Genomic DNA, 8972 nt, shown 5'->3' on the forward strand with positions numbered 1-8972 from the left:
AACATATTGGACAGAATTATTAAAAATTTTAGATGCAGCTGCAAATAAACACCTTTCAAAAGCAAAGTGATAGAAATTTTGTGCTACTGTGCTCACAGCATCTATGGGTCCTGTTTTAATTAGTCAAGCTATCCTCATATTTTTATCAAATAGTTATCTTAGTAAAATATAGTTAAGAATGGCAAAATCTTTATCAGAAGTGAATACCCATAATTTTAAAGGTTCAAATATTGTACATTTAACTTCCCCTTTATAGTTATACGAATTTGGAGAACAAGAGTGATTCTTAAAACAAAAAGCTGCATCAAAGTAGATTATGCATTTTTTGATCAAAAGAATTTAAAAAGGACACTCAAAGTGCAGTTCTTTCCGGGTGGAGGGGAGGAATAAAGAACGAGAAAGATGTTTTAGTCTTTAATGCCTCTTAGGAGGCATTATTTGAAACAGACTCACCGTGAAACACTTTTTGAGGCATAATTTAGGTGTTTATTTGAAAAAAAAAGTTTCTAATGAATACAGTCAACATTTAACCTTGCACCAATGCATAAAGATCACCTGATTTCACAACAACAGGACGCAAATGGAATAATTTAGCATCAGTAAAGATTGAGTAACTACTCAGTTCTCCTTTGAAGGCTTTGAAAGGCATGTGAACTAGCTCTCCACTTCGGTGAGCATATAGGAGCAGTGAAGGATTTAAAAGTCTCCCTAGAGTCTTTATGAAACAAACACCTATTAATCATGTTCATCTTTTCTTCCCATCTCTCATTTTCTTTCTAAACTCCTTGTTTCTCCTCAGTAGTAAAATGTCAGTTGAAAAATGTCCAGATATCTGATTTGCATAAGGGATATTTTAGAGGGCAGAGTTGTGTAAAAGTTAAACAATATTAACAACACCCAAGCTCATTACATTTGTTACATACTTTATAACCTTGCATAACATTGATTGTTAATACTCTAATAGAATTTGAGTTGATAACTGTAATCATGCTCAATTTAGTGTCAAGAAAGCAATAATGCTTGAGCATAGATTTTTAAATGCTGTTTTAAAAGAGGAAAGTAATTACAATTAAATGTGAGTTCGTGGGCGTAAAAGTTAGGAAATTCACAAGAATTGTTTCTGTAATAGCTGTCATGTTACTCTCCTGTACATATGTAAGTCCTTTCTCTTACAAGGCATTTGTCGTCTTCTACCTAAATGTGTTTATGTGTTAGGCCCAAGTGATGGGTATATTTCCAGCTCACACAAAAATTTTCACCATAATGTTTTCTGATACTAGAAAAACTGAATTTTTCTCCTGTAGCTACATTTATTTCAACTCCCTTTGAAGGAGGCACAGGATTAGGTATTTGTTTAAATGTAGATAATACATGTGTTTCTTTGACAAGTAAGCCATTGAAATACATTGAAGTATAATTATTAAAAGGCATGATTACACAGATGTAGACTCTTTGTTGCAGCAATAAAATCAATATATTCTATATTATTAGAAAAACTATGAAAACATTCTGAAACTATGGGGGGAAAACTATTTAAAATTTTTGCTTTGATCACTGAAAACAGCATTGGAACTTTCACTAGACTTAAAACAATTCTGCAGCCTTAAAGCCAATCGACTAAATTTGCCCTGAAAGAGCCTTTTAAAATAACAATTATGTGCAGCTGAAAACAGCAAAATAGATGTTCAAAGATCTTCGTGTTAATAATGTATTTTTCCTTTTAAACTGCAAATTTAAGACAGATAATGCTGCTAAATTTGTTTTTCTTTTTGAGAATGTACAAATTATTCGAAGAATGAGAAAGTATTTTTAAATGTTTTTAGAATGTTTTAAAATACATTGTATCCTTTGAGCTGGTTAGTTAATTTTTTTTTTTTTTTTTTTTTTTTTTTAGAAAACAATTTAATATTGGCCTCTGCACCATGAGTACAATTTAAATGTGCTGAGGCATTTACAGGATCTATGTGGTCAGCTTTTCCCAAAGGCCTCACTGGTACATTTGTTGGTTGCAAAAAACAATTTCTAGTATTTATTTTTTAGACTGTATAAGTACTTTTGCTTTTGTGCGGAGGAAGCTGAGGGAAAGTATTCCTTTAGATTGAAGAGTTCCTTGAATATCCCTGGGGAGGGAAAAAAAAGCCAATATGCTTAAATGCCCATGCATCCAAAAGTTTTTACTGACATACATACTATGTTCTAGCGGGGTTCTATTCTATGCCTGCACATGAAATACCCGCTCATTTTCCAGAAAGAAGAAAGTTTAAAATGCTTAAATATTACCTAAACACAAGAAACATCTTTTCTCTGCCCCCTCATAGGGATTCTTTGGTGGTTAATGATCTTAAAGCCTTGAGATAAATATTAATAAAAATAGAATTTATTATTTTAAAGCTACTTTAACCACAAATGGACAGTTGGGAGGAATGCTTAACTGAGTTACCTATGGTACTTGAAAGTATAGGTCAAAACTATTTCAGTGAAGTTTATAAAATCTATACACATTCTTTTATTAAATATCTTAACTTGCAAGGCATAGATTGGGTCTTGGAATTTGAATGGTCAAGTTTTTGCACATTTATGACTACAGAGTTCAGTGGTTTCAAATTGAGTCTTGTGTCACATGTTTTCAAAAGACCACATCAAGCATTCAGAGGGAACAACAAAGGTTTAATTTTCAAATTAAGCATTTAGTCCAATCTCTAATAATTTATAAATGGTCATTGCTACAGTAATTAATATAGGCAAATACAACCTTTTCCCTCCCTTATTCATATAGCCTATCTTGTAATATGAGGATTTTTAGATAAAACTCAAATTTATTTCAATGGAGCTAGTGCCTTAATATGTGAAAGTGAAATGCTAGTCACATTAAAGAAATTGGAACCGTAGGAATGAAAATCAGTGATACAATGTTCTCTAAAATACTACAAAATTCATGCTTATGGTTTTGCACAAGTGTTTTGAATTTTCCCCCCAAAACTTTTATTCAAAACATTTAGACTAATTAGCACAACTTCTATTTAAGTAATAGTTTCATCATTTAGTACTATTTTTTAAATTTCATTTTCAGATAGCTGCATCAGGAAAATATCAAATGTAAAACTTCAAAATGTGGTATAATGATAAATATTTCAAATCTAAGTTGTAACAGGTTAAATTATCACGCTACTAAGAAACTGAGTTTCTTAAAGAGATAAATATCAAAGCATTTCCTTTGAAATTAAGAAACTATAATTTTGTCAAACTTTGCAAATAGGAAATTCTATAGTCAAGATGTTTAAAAAGGAGAATACTCTTGAATTTTTAAAGTGAGATTTGGGAGCTATCATCAAGAGTGTCCTGCCTTGATTTTGTCAGCTACTTGAGTCAGAATGAGATAATTCTGTAATATTAAAATAATGTACATAAGTATCAAATGATAATTTTTAATATTAAATCTTTGTATCTAACCAGTCTATGGGTTTGAAAGGATTTTCTGCATATTGGAAAAGTCATGTCTGCTCTTCAGGGCTTCCTTTAGGAAGTTTGATCCCTTATTTTGAAGCCAAGCAACTAATGTCACATGGGAATATCTGAGTAGTACTGACTAAAATTGTGAAGTCTTCAGCTAGGAAGAAATGAGGAATTGGTTTCTTAAAAGGAAATGAAATTTTTAAAATGCAGTTTGGCAAGAGATGAACACAAATTTTAATTTAAAGGTAAAGAAATTAGAAACAAGGAAGGCAATCATACTCCACAGTATATTTAATGAGAGAAGAACAGGTTGAATTGTGTCTTAGAATTTCTCTACATAGACAAATAAAAACTAATTATTTACTTTTAAATTCTTAAAATGTACTTTTGTATGGATTATAAAAAGTAAGTTTACTCCTTAAGTCACCAGTGAAGTGATATGAAAATTAGGAGCTGGCCAACCATCCAATAAAGTCTGTCAAGTAGATAATTTAGATAATAAACACAGTTTCCCCCTCAACAACAGGTTGGTTTTATTCTCTACTTCACTTATAAAGATCACCGCTTCGATTTCCTACTTCATTGATCTGGGATCAGCCAGAATGACCCATGGGTTAGCTAGAAGAGAATGAAAGTGAAGCATGGACGTGTTGCAACAAGTTTACTTTGATGAATATATCTGATTAATTCTTCCATATGCATGCAGACTGTCCTTTAAATTGTTATTTTACATTTTCAGAGGGAGAGGGAGAGAGAGAGATTGAATATTTTTTGAAGGAAGGAAGGAAAGGAGGGAGGGAGGGAGGAAAATTTTTCCCTTCCAGAGAAGAAATGTTACAGAAAACATTTACTGTTTATTTTCTCTGACACAGTCCATTACACCAAGATTCTCTTAGCTCCACTGAGTTTAACTAAGCCTCACAGTCATGCTCAAAATGGACTAGAAAATCATCTGTCATGTCCAGAACCTAACCAGTTTTAAGATGGCTTACATTTAGACTATAACAACAGAAAATATCTAAGAAATTCCCTTCCTTTTTGGTCCTGGTTTTGGAATCTCTATTCTAACACTGTATTTTCTCATACCTTAGAAACTGAAGTTTTGACCAGATCCATGAATTCCAACAACAACAAAAAGGAACAAATGGGCCTAGTCAATGGAATATTATTGTCTAAAGCCAACATTTTTTAAAAGTTTGTACTTTAAGAGCATGCTTTTTATATATTGAAATTTGAAATTTAAGTAATGTATAAGTATTCATATTTATTTTGTTTAAAGGAGTATAATTTAAAAAAAAGAGGAAACAAAAAATAAAGGAGTATTTTATAGACTAAACTCAGGTAACAATAATCTATACTTGCTTATAAAATGAAAGATTTGACCATGATTTATCAAATGAATTATTTCAGAAGAGAAGTTATATATATAAGAATGCGTGATCTGAACTAAATACATTGCCAACACTAAAGAAACTATACAAAATGTGCTTTTAACTCATTTAAAGTAAACATTTAAACCAAAAGTAATATATTAAGAGAGATTACTTTGTAAAGAAAGGCTTAGGTGAAAGTTTTAATATTTTGAAACACATATTTTAAATAATACTAGTTAAGAATTTAACATTTTAATTATGGTTGTTTTGAATGGTATTTTCAAGAGAATACATATTTTTATGTCCCTTGTCAAAATAAAACATAGACTTGAAACAATTTTATGCAAAGTTCAGTTTAACAATACTTTAAAAAAATCCTTAGAATAATTGTGTTCAATTCTCTCACATATTTTTTGCATATACAGAACTATTCAGAAAATACTTTATTAATTTATTTTTAATTAAAGTATAATTGACTTACAATATTATATTAGTTTCAGGTGTACAGCATAGTGATTTGATATTTTTATACATTATAAAATGATCACCATGATAACTCTTGTTACCATCTGTCCCCATACAAAATTATTACAATATTATTGACCATATTTCCTATGCTATACCTTACATCCTGGTGATTCGTTTATTTTATAACAGGCAGTTTGTATCTCTTAATCTCCCTCACCTGTTTGATTCATCCCCCTACAACCCCCTCGCCTCTGGTAAGAAAATGAGTGGTTTATACATAAGTGATTTTTACACCATGGTAAATGCTCAGAAAGTAATTTTATAGACTGTTGTGAAAACAAGTGCCTATGAAATAGCTGAAAATTTCCATTTTTTTCTCCCTAAGTGTTTATTTTCATTAAGGTTAAAACATAAATAACCACAGTTGTTCTAACTCTTTCAAGTGTAATTTTCAAAATTACATTCCTTTTTGTAAGCATTCTAATCTGTATTTTATGGAAAGGAATGGGGAGCAAGATTTATAAAATCATTTTAATGTCATAAAATACCAAGAAAATAATGACTGGCAACAGGGTGAAAGGGAGAGTTGTATTAATATGGACAATTTAGTCCATGTTGTTAGAAACTTGGACTTGAATTACTAGTATCTGGGTAATTACTCAACTTTTTATTTTGTACTAAAGTAAATAGTCCTGGATCATTTGGAGCAACAGTATTCTAAATCAAAATTAATCAGATAATTGGCAACTTTTATTTGACTTGCAGTGCTCTATAAATTATAGACCGAGAAATGAGGAGAAATTTGGTAAAGAATAATAATGTAGATGGTGATACATGGGCAAATGAGGCCTAAGGAAACTCTGAATTTTCATATGCTTTTCTTAAAATCTGAAGGTGACAGAAGATTTTTAATGAGGCCCAACTACAATATATAGGTGAGTAGTAGAGAGTTAAAAAAACTTGTTTTTGTTAAAAATAGTAATTGAATTAAAATATTTATGAATTGAAAGGAAGAATTGTTTTATAAGACTAGTGGTATCAATAAAGAGATACATATTTTGTTTTATAAATTTCTATAGAGAATATTCACTCTACAAAGGACTCTTTCTTTCAACAGTGTAAAATGGAAATATTGATTTTACATTTGCCAATTCTAATAGAAGGAAAATAATATTCTACTATGTATGTTGTGGTTTTGAAGGTTGCCTTAAATTAATTTTGTAACAAGGTGGACATTAATAAAAATCTAAAGTACAGAGGCTTGTGAGATATTTTAACCAATGATTAATGTGTTTTTAGAAACCTAAAAGCATTTTCTAACTAATACTTTTTAATTCATTTAAATTTCATTTTGCTTTTATTCTGTTTCTAAAAGTTGCTATGATCAATATTTGTCTGTTTGTAGAGACTATGACATTCTATGATGACTAATTTTCAAGTTGAGTCATAATGATAGTCTGTTATATTAAAATCAAGAGTGACTATAGGAAAATAGTCATTTTGCAAGCAAACATCCTGTCCAGTAATGGCCAGGGTAGCAGGGAGCATATGTCATAAAGTAACAGACTTAAACCTTTAGCTATGCCTTAAGTATCTGTCCATTGACATAAATGGCATAAAGACAATCTAATTGTGTTTGTCTTAAGCTTTTTCTCTTAGCTGCCCTCTTTTTTATTAAAGTTTTAGAAAATAGTGTAAAGAGAAAGACTTGGTTAGATTTGAACACACTCGACATAATTCCTAAGATGATAGAGAAAAAAAAAAACCTTTCACTGAGATGTTATCAGAATCTCAGACATAGTTTTACATTATGCAAAAAGTTTAAATAATCATTTGATCATTCCAGCTAAATACAATAATTGAAGAGTAGATAATGCTACTTTGTGTATTAGAATAATATTGTGCCATTCTTTGAATGAAAATAGTTGTTACTCTTTTTTTTCCTTTAGGATATCTGAATAATTATATGAATAATATTTTGGAAATGTAAGAGTTTAAATGGAAAATTTAGGATTAGAATTTATCTCCAGTTTCAAGTGGAATGTCAATTTTTCAAATAATATACTTGATTAGGATAACAAGATTTATTGAGAAGGAATAAAAAAAATCTTTTGAGGAGTACTTATCCAGAGATATATTCTGGATAAATAGGGAGATTTTCGTAACTCTGCTTTAAAAGTTTATTTTTATCTTAATTGTAAAGATCACTGTAAAATTATATAAATAAGTTACAATGCCTTCTTAAAGTATACTGAAGCTCATGGAATTTAAACCTTTATGGTTGTTACTTCTTTACCATTTTACTTTGCTGTCCTTAAAAAGAGTCCTTTTATTAGACGAGTAGCGGGTACATGACAGACAGTCAAGAATATTTATTGAATGAATGAAGGCAGTACAGAACATGGAGTCAGAGAAAATTGGGTTCAAATTCCTTTCCTACCTGCTTCTAGTTCTTGACCTTATTTTCTCTTCTCATTTTTCTCAAATGTATGATGGAAGTAATAATGGCATCTCTTTCATATGGCTCTTGAAAAGCGTTCAGAGCCTAAGTATGTGCAAAGCATTTAGAGCCCAGGCTTAACATGTGCTCCATGCATGCAATTATAACCAAATAATGTGATTATGTAATTTTGAATTTGGTTTTCACTGGCCTAGATTTTTTCCATTCAGATTTACAGCTGTTGTGCACATGATACAACCATCTGAGGAGCCCAAGCACATAAGCCCCTACTTAGAAAATTAAATAAAAACCTTCTGGGCTGCCTAGCACGTCTTTACAGTGAGTCTGACAGAGCTCTCTTTTAATAGCAGCCGTCATAAGATACCCTCAAAGACCAGGATGACAATAATTATCTTACCCTTCATCTCTTGGTCCCCCAGGAATCTCAGAATCCAGGCCAGTGTCCGTTATGGTCAGCCATCCTGTAAACACCTTCCTCTTATGAAGGCCTAGTGGGCCATTCCTTCTCTTCCCACTGGTTCTTACCCTAGTTTTTCTTAAACCATTTCCTTTGGTTAGCAACTCATTAGAAAGTATCCAGGAGCAAAATCAAGACATCTTCACATTTTCCTCTGGAACATCTTTTATTTATTTTTATCTTAACTGTAAGGATCATTATAAAGTTATGTAAGTTACAATGCCTTCATAAAGTATATCAAAGCTCATGGGATCTAAACCTTTCTGGTTGTTACAGCAACTGTCAGTGAGTTGCTGTCTCATCCTCTAGTTAGAGTAACGTATAACTTGTGGTCCTTTGGGCTCTGCTTGGAACATCTTTGCAACACCACATGCTTCATAAGGCATTGAGAAGATAAAGTAAACTTAAAACAATAAGGAATGACTTCCCTGGTGGCACAGTGGTTAAGAATCCGCCTGCCAATGCAGGGGACACCGGTTCTATCCCTGGTCTGAGAAGATCCCACATGCCGCGGAGCAACTAAGCCCGTGAGCCACAACGACTGAGCCTGTGCTCTAGAGCCCATGAGTCACAGCTATTGAAGCCCGCGCACCTAGAGCCTGTGCTCTGCAACAAGAGAAGCCACTGCAATGAGAAGCCCGCACACCGCAACGAAGAGTAGGCCCTGCTCGCCGCAACTAGAGAAAGCCCATGAGCAGCAACGATAGACCCAATGCAGCCATAAGTAAATATATATATTAAAAAAGGAAAAAAAGAACCC

This window comes from Mesoplodon bidens (assembly GCF_964165515.1).
Source record: "Mesoplodon bidens genome assembly, chromosome: 3".
NCBI lineage: Eukaryota > Metazoa > Chordata > Mammalia > Artiodactyla > Ziphiidae > Mesoplodon > Mesoplodon bidens.